This window comes from Lathamus discolor, chromosome Z (assembly GCF_037157495.1).
Source record: "Lathamus discolor isolate bLatDis1 chromosome Z, bLatDis1.hap1, whole genome shotgun sequence".
Taxonomy (NCBI): Eukaryota; Metazoa; Chordata; class Aves; order Psittaciformes; family Psittacidae; genus Lathamus; species Lathamus discolor.
The window spans coordinates 28,735,044-28,751,459 of NC_088909.1; the positions used below are offsets into that span (position 1 = coordinate 28,735,044).

The following is a 16,416-nucleotide window of genomic DNA, read 5'->3' on the forward strand; positions in this document are numbered from 1 at the left end:
CCTCAGAAAACTTTAGATGACCTATTTCTGTCAGGAAAATACAGGCAGACTATAACAAGGTTTAACAGCATTATGAATCTTTAAAATATTTCATTTATAACAATCCATTTGTGAAGGAATTATCATTTTTTTTTCATACTGTATTAGAACAGTTCTTTGTCAAGTACTGTAATGAGATTGTATCCATTTATCAAGATTAAGGATGAGCATTGGTTTAGAGAGAAGCTAGGAATAAGGTATGGGAAAAGAGGAAAATTCTGTGCAGCTTGGCGTCTTTAATTGTTAACTTTAGGAGACAGGTGGTTTTATGGTATAACTTTAACCTGTTCCCGGTTAAGTCAGTGACTCTATTTTAACAGTGCAAGTTTTACAAACTATTAGTGTTTTGGCTAAGTTATTGTAATAGGTTTTTACCTGGTATGGGTCATAATTTCTCTGTGCTGTGTGTACTCTGAGGACATCATTGGTGTTTCCGATTTGCTAAAATAATATCCAAGAAATGATTCTTATTTGCCTCAATATTTTTTATGATGTAATTTTGTAAGATGGTGTTTCAGCCTTTATGTCATACTAATCATATGTGTCTTTCAAAAAAATATGTAATGTTACAGGGTTTAAAAAAATACATGAAGACACAGCTGCTTTTATAAATTATATCAGCCAAAGAAACTTAAAACCTATGAAATTATCCGTATTTTATATATTAGTGGAAGGTTTTCTTTGGTATTATTTAGTCCTGTTTTTTTAATATGTCTACAGAGAGAGTGTAAATATATGTGGAGACTAATTAGACAATTTTTAAATTTGTATGGTTAAAACTAAAAGAGATTAGAGCTTTGAGTTTTTATTTTTTGTGACATGCACTAATTAATCGGCTTTGTATTTATATTTAGTCACAAACTTACCAGAGATCCTTAAATAGGCTCTCATATCTAATGGCATTTGAAAAAAAAACCCAAACAAAAACCCAACCAACCAAACAAAAAATCCAGAAACCAAAATCCCAGCAATTTTAGTATATTTATTTGTTTATTTATTTTAAAATTTGAGGCCATACATAATGTCTTCTTCAAAATCAATAGTTGATTATTTTTACGAAAATATTATTGCAAAATAGAGGAAAACTGAAGTGATACAGATGTGACTAAGTATATTTTTAGCTACAAAGTAATTTAATTACCTTCACTGATATATTTTAATATTCATATTTTACACTTTTACCCCAATATGTAAGCCTCTTATGTGTCCAGAAGGTTTCTCTTTTCTTTTTCCAGAATACGACCAACTTCCATTTTATTGTAAAGACATATTCGAATGCAAACTGTGATTTAAATAGTGATATTTAAAAGTTATTATCTTTACATATTCATGAGTTCCTAAGGAATATGTTCTGTTGATGGAACACCTAACATGAATATGACATATATCTAAACTTGAATACAAGGACTAAGTATTGTTTAGAGGAGCTACATTTGTGGGATGGAGCTGAGACCCAGAAAAGAGACAGGCTTTGGAGTAACTTGTTGAAATGAAGGTAACTTTGGGACATGAAATTAAAGTACTTGGTAAGGAAAATTTCTTTTAAGGTCACTTATCCTTGCATATTCCCAGAAATTTATTGTCCAGCTAACTTGAAATGTTAATTTTGGGGTTTTGCACATTTGACTTAAATTTGATTTCTCTACATTCGTGTGCACATGGCTTTATTTCCCCTGGTTTATCATTTCTTCCCTTGGAAATAAAGAACCTTTGTTTCAGACTTGCTTTTATCGTTCCATTTAATTTAAATTCAGTTGGTTTGTGACTCTCCAGCCACCATTGTTGCCTGCAACCAGTCTTCCATGATCTTCTTCTTATCTATTAAAAATATGCCAAAAATAGCATTGATATATGCTGGGTTTCTGACTGCGTGATGAAAAAAAAAAGCAGTTACTCATGTCTGGGAATAATTAGGACCCAATAACTTTAGTATAATTTATTCCCCCATTTATATCTGAAAATTGAAGTATTCCTTAGTTTCATGTAATTAATATTTATGTCTTTGCACCTTTTTTGAAATTGCTGTCCAGATTACAATCTATAGCAGATAATTCACAATATTTATGTTGTTTTTCCATGATGTTTTCTTATCTGTAGTACATTGTTGAAGTCTGGCTTTTTAGTGTTTAGAAGAGGGAGGTGTCTCAGTCACCTGGCTGACTGCTGTTCTGTCCGGGAAAGTCCTGTTGCATTTTTCAAAGTGTGGGTACACCAGGCTATTGTAAAAGTAGCCCATATGGATTGCAGATTGTAATATGCAGTATCACACGCTGCCTCAGCAGTTCAAGTTCATTATATTTTCCGAATCATTGCATTAATAAAAGCAAGTTTTCAGTTATATCTATAATCTGTTGCTAAGGGCTAAGCATTTTAGAAATACAAAGTTTAAAGCTTAATTATGGAGGTTTATTTAAAGGGGGGTTTACATTAATTTAAGCTTTAAAATATTTCAAGACCTACATATCTATTGTAGTGACTGATAGACATTATAAAGACAAAAATGAGGGAATGGTAACAGAAACTGGAACTTCACCTCCTGGCTTCCTTGCACATACTTCTTTTCTTTCTTTACTCCAGCATGCCCACAATAATCTGCACATCCCTTCTGATGGACATGCTAGTTTTGTTTCCGTTTCTGCATGACAGCTGTAGGTGATGTGCTTCCATTATATTTTCACCTGCTTGGCATCTCCTCCTCTCTTTGATTTCCACACTATCTGTCACTCTGCAGAGAACCTGGTGACAGCTTTTATAGGAACAGGTCTTGAGAGGCCTGTATGAAACAAGGTATGTAGCAGTTACTGGAAAGAATGGTACATGGGCTTTGCAGCTACTGACTGTTGGAGCTGCACTGCCTGTGGTGATATATGGCACAGTCCTTGACATATCTTACACAGATGGAGTGAAAAATCCTACAGTTTCCATCCATTAAAGTTGGGGGAGCAAAATCATAGCCCTTCTTTCTTATGCATATATAACCTTCACAGAAAACATGACATCAGCAAAAATTGCATAGGCACCACAGATGGATCAAGTAAGAATGCAGATGTCATCATTAGATTTTTTTACTTCATAAATACCAGCTATTTCTACTTCTGTATTATGAGCCAATCAATACTGAGATATTCAGTAGGTTTAGTTGTCATGTACTTAAAATAATGGAGCAAATAGTGTTGGTGGGATTTTATATCAGGAAGTTAAAATTGAAAACTAGTGGACGTACATATATGATGCAGATTTCTGCAGCTGTCTTTGTTCCTTGGGAAGCCTATAAAATTTTGACAGCCAAAACAAGATCATATTACTCAGGAGAAACAAAATAAATGTCTTTGCATTTAATATAGGAAATTATGTGTTTCATAGCCTGTCACATATTGTTTATTTCTTTTCCTTGCAAGTATTGTATTTGATTTCTGTTGCGCAATTATATTAAATGGAAATATGAGTAGTACTGAGGAGAAAATAAAACCATCTGCTTGAACATACAGAGTTGAAGTTTTAATAAAAAATAGGCACTTTTTTTTAAAGGCCATATGAACATAATACCCCAGGACCACAAATGTGTTTCTAGCGGGAGAATGACATTTTCGTAAAGATTACAAAAGCATTAAGCTTGTTACTTGTTAAGCCTGTAGTAGGGGGTAAGATAACAGTATCCAAGTTACTGAAATGTCAGTTGAACTGACAGAATTTCAAAGCTGGTAGCATGTCTGAATACCTTCCTTCTTTTTAGAGCAGTTGCTTGAAATTACTTATTAAGCCCATAATATGAAGACGGGCAGTGAAATCTCATTGATTCTTCATCATATTGAAAAGATGCCCATCCCAAATTTTTATATTCATGGTTTTCATTTAATAAGTAAACACTAACTTTCTTTTTCAAATTATTTATATATATTTTAAGTGTCAAATTCTTGATACTTCTTTGAGTTGTATTTTATTAGACTGTCATGTCCTGGTGAAGTTCTTCCACATCTTCTTTTCCAGCAGGAAAATCTGTTTTCCAACAGCAGATCTGTTTTCTGAACTCTATAGAGGTTGAAAGAGGCATAGTTCCATTCTTTAGGTATAGGGTTTTTTTCTTGTTGAAATGTTTACAATTAGCAAACACTGACTAATTATCTTCCTTTTTGCCCTCTTGACACACCTGCATGTTCTTCCGCAGTGTGAAGAGAGCGTTTGACTCACTATGCCAATTATTGCATTCTGCTCTCAAGTTTAAAAGGTGAAACTGATTTGCTCTCCAGTCTGATACTTTCTGAGTGGTCAGAGGTCAATTTGAGTTTATATATCATAGTATTATATATAATAATAAAAAAAAGTGACAAAATCTGAGAATTACTAAACTAGGCTCCCTTACTTCAAAATATAAGCCTGCATGAAGAAGAGTGTGTAGAACTAAAACAGATAAGAGAAGACTTCAAAAATGTCTTTTAAAGAAGCTCCTTCTGTGTTCATTGAAAAGAAAGTTGTTACAGAAATCTTCAATATATGCATCTACTATCATATAATCACAAGATAATTAAATGGTCCTGGCTGTGATTTTTGTCAAGACAGAGAACCTCTTCTGACGTAAAATGTGTATTTAGAGAGCAAATTTAAATTTTAAAGGGCAAAAGTATTTTAATCACAACAGTTTTGCAAAAAAAATTATGTGTTTAAATTGAGTGTGTTACAGCCACAAGATGGATATTACATGCTAAGTTAGATCATGAATCTCCTTTTCACTGTGACTTAGGCTTAGGATATTAAAAAAAACCCTCCATCTTCAATCAAGGGACTGCTCTATCTACTGAGTTTTTCAAAAAACAAAGTTTCAGTCATTTTATAATACTTTCTACTACATTTGCTGAATATAGGAGGGCAATGGAGTTACTCCTGTCTGATCTAGAGAGAAAGGTGGTTATAAATCAGTACAGCTTCGTAGTTAGAAAGTTAGCAGTTAGTGCCCTGGAGGTTTTTAGGACCCCTAAATGTTGTGAACTGTCTGGAACTGGATCTGGTCTTAGATTTTCAAGAAGACTTCTTTTTCCTCAGTAGCTTCATGCACTGATAGTTCTCTGACTAAGACCGAAATCTTGGTATTTAAGTACAAGGGATGGTGTATGGATTTGCTGTTCATGTGCTGGGAAAGTCCAGCAATTTCTGTAGTGCAGGAATTAGGTGTTCTGTTATGCACAGTACTATGAGCTAAAAAGAGGTGTTTTAAGAGTTCACTCAGTGAGTAGGAGCCTATATGTGTACATCTGTGCTGACATATGATTAATCCTTCATTTGTATTTCAGCCTTTACCCAAAATATTTGTTAAGAGGTTGAATTTCCAAACTTAATTCTCTAGAAGTTTTTATATGGCAGTGTCTGACATTTTTTCTGTATGCCTAGACTTATTTCTGATTTTTATATTCCTTTTAAAAATGAGTACTTTGTGGTGACTTTACCTAACTAGGGTTTTGAAATATAAAGAGGTAGGAAACAGAATACGAGTACTGACTCCAGCTTTATAAGTTTTGGGGTTTTTTTCGTTTTTGTTTTTTTGTTTTGTTTTGTTTTGTTTTTTTTTTTGAGTGTTTTCTCTTATTAGAACAAAAGCTGTCACCATCTGCCTCTGTTACATCTTGGAAATTCCAAGGAGTAAGAAAAGCAAAAAGTGACAGAGGCACTTTAATCTATTATTTAAGGAGATACATAATATAATGTGTAGAGTACACAAAAGAATGATGAACACTTGATAAAAGTTCCTGATTGGTTGAAAGTTACTAACAGTCTAATTTTAATGATGTAGTGAGCCAATCTGTGAGACACCCAACCATTCCACTGTGAATATAGATACAGAGGATAGAAATGAAGCTAGCAGGCATTTTTATATTTGCAGACATTAAAGAAATTGAAATCAGATTAAAATAAATATGTTAATTACTGTGTTTTCAAATACAAAGTGCACTTGTTTTTTATCATCCAAGTGTTTTAAATTACTTACACAGAAACATGCAAGTCCTATCAAAGATAGAATTAATGGGAAATTTTGGCAGACCTGGCAGTATGCAATTTCTCATTCAGCAAAGACTGATGAAGAAGATTAACTTCTTAGAGTTCTTCAAGGACTCCACTGTTTCAAAATAAGTGTTGTGTCCAGATTGGTACAGACTCCCTCAGTATTTATGCTTTCTGTAAACACTCTATTTTGATGTTTTATATCTGTGTGTGAAGACTTCAGGAAATGCTATGACTCCCTCAGTGCACAGTGCAGGCAAACAATTCAAAAAAGGTGAGTGTAACCAGTTTCTGTCATTGGTAACGCCACAATACAGTGTCAGTTCTACTGAGAAATGTTACAAAGAATAGCATTTTGTCACAGGATGATTCTTGGAGTTTTCTAAAGAGGACTGTTTGCTGATAGTCACTACTTCAGAACAAATTCTCAACTATAGAATAGCACCTAAAAAAAGAAAACCCATAAATGCTACAAACAACTGCGAAAGGGAAGTGTAAAGAATGCCTGCTATTTCATTATTATGACAATTATCAGAAAATTATTGGATACCAACTGCTAAATTCCTTAAATAGACCCATAATTAATGAGTTTTTATTCAGAGACTAATTAATTTATTTACATTTGAATTTTTTAAAATGTCATTGTCTACGAGAAATTGCAGTGTATAATCAAAGCATCTTCTAATTTATTAGAGAATATGTGTGGTTTTGAAAATTGATGACCAGGTTGAGTCTCTGGTTTCACAGCAAGCTGAGATAGGTATCTGTGTATAAAGTAGTTTTATTAAACATTACTACAGGGCACTTCATCCTCAGAGCCCTTGGGGAAGTCTCTGTAATTTGTTCAATGGACTTGTAAAGTAGCTGCATGCTGTCAAGGAGTAAGATTGGTGAGATGATCAGCACAAGATTACTACACCAGTTTGGTGTCAGAGCATGATCAGATATTCTTGCTTTCCAGCCTGTGTTTCCACCAATGGTCCTTTATCAGTTGGTCAGTGATCATGGTTCCAAGATTTAATTTTGACGGACCTAAGCACTCAGTGCGAACAAAGGACTTAAGCATTTAGTAGCAAACATCTAACAACCTGATACGGAATCAAACTTCAGGATGAGGTGAAAACTGATCTTATTTAACTGTGAAGACATGATGGAGCAGATTTTATTAAAATTTCATGTATGGTGAATCTCTTCCAAAACATTCGTGTAGTCTTCACTGAGGTTGTTTAATAGCTGGCAATGACATGCCTCCTTCTATGGCAGGCACACTCTCTTGATTAAATATATGCAAATTCGTACATGCTTACCATGTTTATACACAAGTTGAGATCCCTTATTTCACTTTTCTTTTTTTTTTTTTTTTGACACTTGCACGGTATGGATTTATAGTATAAGCACTTACAAAAGTCACAAGTTAACAGTGATGTCTAATAAGAAAATGATTGCTCTCTGTCCATCTATGACCTTTTTTTTTTTAAAAAAAAAAAAAAGCCACCAGACAAAAATAAGCCACCCTGTAGTTTGTTTGTGTTAAGCTGCTTTATCAGATTGTCCCAGGGCTCCTGGGTTTCATTGGAACTAACAGGGAGCTGCAAAGCAAGACAGGTGTTTAAAAAAGCTTAAATACTCATAACAGTTTGCATCCATGTGGTTTGCTTTGCTACAGTGATAGTTCTTTATAGGTCTGTCAGTTTCAATCAACAGAGAGCACATGTGATCAGTATATCTGATAAACTTGTCAATGCCTTTTTAAAGCAGGATTCCCCGACCTATTCTCTTCAGCTCTCCTCCCCCCTTCCCTTTTTCATCATTTCAAGTAGAATCTTGATAAGAGAAAGATATGTTATAGGCAGCTGTGCATAGCTAGCTCAGGCTACAACTAATTTGTGCAGGAAAAAATTAAATCAGGAGGTAAATTATTTCATGATTGCTCATTCCCAACAGAGTTGGGCATCATTCTGAAGAAAATATCAAATAATTGGTTTCAGGCCGTGTCAGACACATGCAATTCCCTTCACTAATGGCTATGTGAGGTAGTGCTAAGCCTCAGGGGTCATCGAAGAACTGAAAATAGCTTAGTGCCAGGCACAGCAGTAGAGAGACAGAGCACAGAATAAATGAAGTGGCAATAAGTGCAATCTATAGGGGAAATGTGCTTCACTTGGAGTTTAATATATTGGCTTAGAATCTGGCAGTAAGCCATGCAACAATTGTTTACCTTTTTGTCAGCATCTGCATCTGTTCTGTTTTGTAAACGGCACTTAACTTTGAGTCAGTAAATGCTGGAATCAATAACAACTGTTAAGGGATTTCCTCTCTTTTTTTCATATTCCATAACAAATGCATGCTACAAGCAATGTTTGCATTAGATTAACAAGGAACAGACATTAGCAGGGTCAAAGGGATTTGGTTGGGAACATTTTATAGCTCCTTGGTTTTGCAGTAATTGTATCTGTGTGATTTGAATGTATCTTGTAACCTCTCCAAATTAAACTGTTAAAAAAATGCTAGCATGCAGTAATGAAGATGATTTTTTATAATTATCTTAAGTACTGTGTATAGAAAACTGCTGGCACTGTTTATAATAATTTAATTCTGTGTAATATTGTGTATTACATCTGCTATGCAGAAATATTAAGTTGTCTCTTACAGTATGAAGAAATTAGTGATTATATCCAGCAATAGTAATTATTTAAACCTTTACATTACATTATTTAAATGAGTTACATTAAAAAACATACACCAACATGCGGTTTGGGAAAACTGTGAGCAGATGTCCATAGAAATTTAATATGTCATTACTAAATGCAAATGAAAGAATGATACAGTTTATATACAAGCTTTGTTTAGGAGATAGTGTGCAGATGAATGCCATCATAAATGCAAGATTGTTATAATAGTTATAGCATCACTTAGAAGTTAATATTGCTGAGAGTTGAGGAACACATTATTGTTAATGGAATTTATGTATATAACTCCCTGTGCACTGCTCTGAAAATTTACCCCTTGAAATATCCCTGTACACAGTGACGATCAGCAGCTGAGTTTCTATTAGGCTATTTCTTTTCAGATTTTAACAAAATGTTAGTTCCATTTATGAAAAGGCTTTATTATTTGTACACCAGTTGTAGATAGATTTTAAGTTTAATATTACACTTTTTCAATTTTCTTCCTCAAATGGCTTCGCTGGATGAAAACCCTTACATCACTTTCTTGTGTCCCTTACAGAACAATATTTTAGATCTATCTTATATGAAATTAAGCCTTATAAATGGGGGCAGGGGAATAATATTTAATGTATTGGGAAGGTATTTTATAGTAAAATTGATTAAAAGGGTTTTAAACCCTTGGTTCCTGCTGAGGGAGAAATCCCCACTGTAATCACTGAAGAAGGCAGTCATCAGGTTGCTTTCCAAGGATTCCACCATGAGTCTCAGAAGCAGTTTAGTCATGTGGCTCTGTGCACTAAGTAGTAAGGCTAATTAATCTGAGAGCAATGCTGTCTTAGTGTAGCTATTCTTGAACATCCACAGCCAGCTCACATACGATGCAGGGATTTCTGCACCACACTTTACTGTGTCACATCCCTGGATGGATTGATATGATCAGAATTAGCTGTCAATTTTTTGAGATCTTGTGAACGCCAAATTGTTTAAAACATATAGGATAATATGCACATTAAAAAAAACCCAAACCAAACCAACCAACAAACAACCCCCCCCCCCGCCAAAACCAAACAAAACACACACACAAAAAAAATCACTAAAGTTATGTTAAAGTAATGGGATCTATTCATATGCATATTTTCTTATGCCTTTTGAGATTTTAAATGCTTCCAGGCTATAACCAAGGATATTGGAAACACTTTATTTAATGATTTCAAGAGCTACAGCTTTGAGGAAAATACCACTTCTGAAGCATGCTATAGAGTCGGAAGTTAGCAAGTGTGCACAGGTCATTAGATCTAGCAGAGCCTTATTTCTCATGCCGCTTCGTTTTTAGAGACGAGGACAAATCTTTTTAAGTTGTAAGGCAGATATCTTGCTACTGAATATAAGTATTTAAAAGTAGCTCAGGCACTATGATCAAGTGCTTTATTGAACGTGTGTCACTCTGTGTTGCTTGAAAAATGTTTTAATTAACTTACTATCTGACTGAGAATTCATATGGGCACTTGTCATCACTTGTGAAGTAAAATTCTCTAATACCATCTTTTTTTTATTCCTAAGAGCTCCCAAGTGGTCACATTATTTTGCAGAAAGTATCTTTAGATAAAAATATGTAAAAGAAGACTGAGATTTAGTGTTCAAGATATGTTGCATCAACATGGAATTTGATCTTAACATTTGAATGACATGCTGGTTTTTTTGTTAGAATTAATATTGAGTAGAATTAGCTCTACAATGTATTTATCTTGTTAGAAGGTGAGATATTAATTTCACTATTAGTGTTGCAAAGTTGTCTCTGATTTCATTAGTAATCCGTATGTGTCTCTTTTACAGTATTGCTGCTGCCTGTTTCACTAGACTATATCCTATAAACACATTTTTTTTAGTTGTAGAAAAAAGCAGAAGAGACTTAAGGGTAACAAGGTGATAAAAATACAGAACAACTTCCATATAAGGAGAAATAAGCAAGCTACAGTTCCTCAGTTTGAAAACAAAATTTAAATGGTGAGATACAATAGATGTCTATAAAATAGAGGCATTATAAAATGTTTCAGTACTGGGTTTCAGTAGCTGATTGATTCTTAAAACTGGTTGACAACAGGTGAAGCTAGAAGATGAAATGTTCAAACAAACCAAATGATGTATTTGTTAACCCACAGTGTAGGTAAACTGTGAAACTTCTTTCTACAAAATGTTGTGGGTAATAAAAATGTAGAAAGGGTTGAAGAGTAACAGGAGAAATTGATGAAATGGAAACTCAGACTATTAATGTATGTTGCATCTGTGTGTGAAAGCTGCCCAACTATAAGTGGTCAAGAACTAGGTAATCTCTGAGGAAAAAATACTGAAATAAAAATGGATTCCTTGTGATATTTTTATTTGGTCTTCCTTTCTCAGCCACTGCTGAAGCCCAGGATATGGGGTAAAACACTGTAGCTGAACCCAGTATAGGTGTTCTTACAAGATCATGTGTTTATGTTTTTGATACACAGAGATTCTTATTTATTAGCCACACTTATCTGAGGTGCTTGTAGTTTTTCAAATTAAATGTATTATGCACTAAAATTTGTTCTAATTAGTATAAGTGAAATCCGCTTTTTGTTACTCTCTATTCTCAGGATTTTGTGTTAAAAACTTCGGTAAAGATACCATTAATTTCTTTGGAGTGTGGTGTTTTTCATACTCCAATAAAAATGTTGAGGCATGCATTTTTGTTGGTAGTTGATAGAAGAAGGTGTTTGCCAGCTAGTTAGGTTAAAATTGTTTTCAGTCTAGCATTTCAAGCCTAAGATACAAGAATACATATAATTCATGGCAGCGTGCTTGTCTTCAGTTTCGAAGTTTTGAACCCTTAGAAGGCTACCAGAAGTCTAAATAGATATCTGAATTTTGTGTGTGTAACTTCATATGCACAAAACTAATGCAATTTTTGTTGTTTTCTAATCTTCACAAGTAAATCACTAAACCTGGTTCTTGAAAATTATGATGCCAGTGTTTCCATTTTGTAGGGTGTGCTTGCACTACGTGCTCATCTCTGCAGTCTCAGCATCTGAATCTAAATATTTACTGTTAACCAAATGTCATCTTTCATGCAGTGAAATAGGAAGACCCAGTGTTCATCCGACACAGGGCTCAATGTCCAATTGACGGGCAAAGAGTGGTGTCCTTCAGGGTTCAATGCTGGGAACAATCCTGTACAACATCTTTGTTGGTGACATTGGCAGTGGAATTAAGTGCACCCTCAGCAAGTTTGCTGATGACACCAAGCTGTGTGGTTTGGCTGATATGCTGGAGGGAAAGAATGCCATCCAGAGGGACCTTGACACATTTGTGAAGTGGGCTGATGCCAACCTTATGAAGTTTAATCACACCAAGTGCAAGGTCCTACACCTGGGCCGAAGCAATCTCAGGCACAGCTACAGGTTGGGCAGAGAAGAAATTCAGAGCAGCCCTGCAGAGAAGGGCTTGGGGGTGTTGTGTGATGAGAAACTGAACATGAGAAGGCTGCATTGTGTGCTCGCAGCCCAGAAATTCAACCATATCCTGGGGTGCATCAAAAGGAGTGTGACCATCAGGTCAAAGGAGGTGATCATGCCCTCTACTCTGCTTTTGTGAGACCCCACTTGGAGTGTTGTGTACAGTTGTGATGTCCTTAACATAAGAAGGACATAGAGCTGTTGGAGCAAGTCCAGAGGAGGCCACGAGGATGATCAGGGGACTGGAGCACCTCCCGTATGAAGACAGGCTGAGGAAGTTGGGGCTGTTCAGCCTGGAGAAGAGAAGGCTGCTTGGAGACCTCATAGCTGCCTTCCAATATCTGGAGGGGGCCTACGAGGGTGCTAGAGAGGGACTCTTCATCAGGGACTGTAGTGATATGAGAAGTGTTCAGGCCTAAACAGGGGAAGTTTAGACTGGATATGAGGAAGAAGTTCTTTACTGTGGGATGGTGAGGCTCTGGAACAGGTTGCCCAAAGAAGTGGTGAATGTTCCATCCCTATCAATGTTCAAGACCAGGTTGGACAGAGCCTTGGGCAACATGGTCAAGTGTGAGGTGTCTCTGTCCATGGCAGAGGGGTTGGAACTGGATTATCTTAAAGTCTGTTCCAACCCAAACTTCTTTGTGATTCTTTTCTAAATTACTCTTAAGCTGAGTAAACTCATTTGGGTTTAGAACATTTGAAAATATAGCTGAAGAGTTTATCCATACAGATTGTAGAATTGTTTTGTCTTAAATTTACTTAAGAGCACGTATTAACTGCATGTTAAGGAGCGCAAGACCCATGGATTTTATGTTAAAATGTTAAAACACCTTTGTGAGAATTTTGAGAACTTGATTAGTGTTTTGGTTGCATAATAGGCAAGGATGGAACAGATGCTTAGATTGTTTAGATCTAATGATGTATTAAAAATGTAGATCAAATTTAGGGACCATAGTGATAGGACAAGGGGTAACAGGTTAAAACTTAAACAGGGGAAGTTTAGATTAGATGTAAGGAAGAAGTTCTTTCCTTTAAGGGTGGTGAGGCACTGGAATGGGTTGCCCAAGGAAGTTGTGAATGCTCCATCCTTGGCGGTGTTCAAGCCCAGGTTGCACAGAGCCTTGGGTGACATGGTTTAATGTGAGGTGTCCCTGCCCATGGCAGGGGTGTTGGAACTTGATGATATTAAGGTCCTTTCCAACCCTAACATTTCTATGATTCTATGATAAGATTATTGATGTATGCTTATCATAATGCTACCTTAATTTGGAGGATGTGCTTGTTTCATGTTTTTATATGGGGTTTATGACCAGAATTTATTTCTTCTGCTTTTCCTTAAGGAATAGGTTTTATTACTTATGGTTGTGGCATTGATGCCTTCACTAAGGGCCTCTTCTCAGGTATGTAGCATTTGCAATGGCCATATTTCTTCCTTAGACTTGCCAGCATTTGGGGCTTTCCTGCTGCTTTAGAAAGTACTCTGCATTTTCTAATTTTTGCTGTCAGGAGGCTTGGATGAGATCTGAGCGGAAACTTGAGATTCAGTATATTTTCATACAGATTCCATCTGTAACACCTAGTTTAGAAGGTTGATTGATCCAGGTGATGAAACTGCTTATTCTTACCTCCTGAAGACTAATAGTATGCTTCTTTCCAGATAGAACCAGACAGATGGTCTCTGATAAGATGGACTGCTTCATTCTTGAACAAGTGAGGGTAGTGAGACCTTGGCATAGGTTACCCAGAGAAGCTGTGGCTGCCACATCCCTGCAGTGTTCAAGGCCAGGTTGGATGGGGCCTGGAGAAATCTGGTTTAGTGGAAGGTGTCCCTGCCCATGGTAGGGGTTTGGAACTGGATGATCTCTAAGGTCCCTTCCAGCCCAAACCGCTCTGTGATTCTAAGTGTGGCATATCCTGCAGATCTTAAGAAGATTTCTTCAGCTTCAGTCCGTTCTGCTAAAGTGAAAGGCCAAACTCAAAAATAAGTGCCCCCAGTTTCTCTGATGCTGTGTGACTGCATCAGCTGCCTTGGCCCCAGCATTGACAAACTTTGCACAATTTCATAAACATTCAATATTAGTTTTACTTGGTTTTTTTTTTTTTCTATAGGCAAAGCTCTCTGAGGCTGTCCTTATTTGGGATGGCGGGCTCCTGCTGCCAGTCTTCTGATGGTTGGGGTGATAAATCAGCACACCAGAGGAAATGAAGTACCCTTTATGTCCCCTTTGCTTCTATGTGATAGGAAGTCAAAAGTACAGATTTTCTAAATGTAGGGATTGTAAGAGGATGACAGTTTTGAGCTTATTCCTTTGCTTCCTTCCAGTGTTATGTAGTGAACTGTTAAGATTTATTTACAAATAAATGCAGTGTAGGTTCAAGTTAATTCAAGTAAATCTTTTGTCTTTTCCACTTTTTCTTCCCTCTACCTCCTAGAACCACAGTCCAGATAACAGAAGACTAAAGTACTTTTATGGAATCATAGACATGTATATGGAAATTACTGTATGTGAAAAGAAATACACTTCTGGTGATTCCCCCTGTCCAGTTCTTCCGCACTGCTGTGGATCAACTAAGCAAAGTTGAGGTTCAAGCTAACTTCTTCCAAAAGTTGGCCTGTTCGATAACATGCTTTTGTTACCCAAACCCACAAAAACAGCACCAATCTTACATAAGAATTAGTCTGTCCATGTTTCTGGCACACTTACACTTCTGCAGCTGTAGTGGCTGAGGTAAAGCACTCTGTAGTAAGACCCATGGTTTTTTGTATGAGAAAAATGAGATGGAACACTGCCATGCTGTGAGAGTCCTGTGTAGCTCAGATGAGTAGTTCAAAGATTACTGCCCTGAGTCAAGAGCCTCAAAAACTGTAAGCTATGCAGAATAAGACAAATGACTTCATCTGAGCTGTGCAGGTCAGCAGTTGAGAAGTATTACTGGACCAGCACTCATCCTTTCAAATACCTACTGCATTACCACCATCAATTTTGGTTGATAGTTCAGTGATATATGAGCATGATTTGTAGTGATTGCTAATGAAAATAGTATGTGGCTTTACCCATCCGTAATGTTGTAGCAAAAAACTTGTGTAAATGATGCATGACTCTTTGTCACGTCTGGATCTTTGGTATAATTTCATGTCCAATGTAAATCACGTTACATTTTCTTTAGCACAACAAAACGTAACAGAGGACTAAAGAAAATTTAAGAATGGGTTACCTGTAGTATATGGAGCTCTTTCTATATCCCATACAGATATTTGGTTGCTTGCTTGCTTGCTTTTTGGTCACTTGGTCTCCTTCCAGAGAAGTCTTAAGATCTTGTTTGTATGTATTAAGGATTCTCTGTCTTACACCTGTAGTGCAAGATGATTATTAGCCTTCTTCCCTCAGTGTCAACAATTCTAGGAGAATAATATTTACATGGTGGTCTCATCTTTCCTTTCTATTTTCTAATGCCTTTATCTTGACCGTATTCTGATCACAGAGTTTTGCACATCATTTTGTTTCAAATTGTATCACTGCGTTCTCACTGCCTTTATGTGTCTGATGAGTTTCAAATCTCTCTTTCAGGGGGTTTCAACTTCAGGCCTTCATGAGTGTACTTAAAACACTGTTCTACTGCCTTCTTTCCTCCTGGCTGTGAGGGCTGGCTGGTTACCAGATGATGGTGCATATATTTGTGCCATTTTGTCAAAAACCTCTGTGCTTACCTCCATTTTGTTTCTTAATTTTGTGTCAATTTTGTGTCAGCCATGAAATTAACATACTGTTCTCCACTAGCTTCAAGCACCTAGAGTTTGTCTATACTTAAACTAAAAGTCTAAGGGTTTTTCTAGATCTTATAGAACATGTAATATTAAAAGGTAAGCTTTTGCTCTGATGACTATATAAGTGTTTGCATGTGCTATGATATGGTTTGTCATATATTGAAGTGTTCTCTCAACTTCCAAATGGCATGAAGGATCTTTGAACTTATTATCTTCAGCTTCCAGCTGAAATGTACTTCAAATGGTCCTTGAAAGTAAAAATTTAAGTTTTGACTTTTTTCTGAGTCTGGTAATATATTCTAAAATTATTATTACTGTGGTAATCTTTGGCTTTTAGGACCACTTCCTGTCAGTCTAATAAGGACAATATTGCTTGGGGCAATCATATAATTGGAAGGTTTCCTTGTCCTCAAGAGAGGGGGCAGGAGCATCACAAGGTTTTGGAATTATAGGATACACACCTAATCTTCCA

At 36.1% G+C, this 16,416-nt stretch overlaps 1 protein-coding gene across 8 annotated transcripts in view; it reads left to right on the top strand.

Moving 5' to 3' along the window:
- KIAA0825 (KIAA0825 ortholog) overlaps window positions 1–16,416 on the top strand; it is a 252,279-nt gene that overhangs the window by 50,146 nt on the left and 185,717 nt on the right. The window lies entirely within an intron of this gene.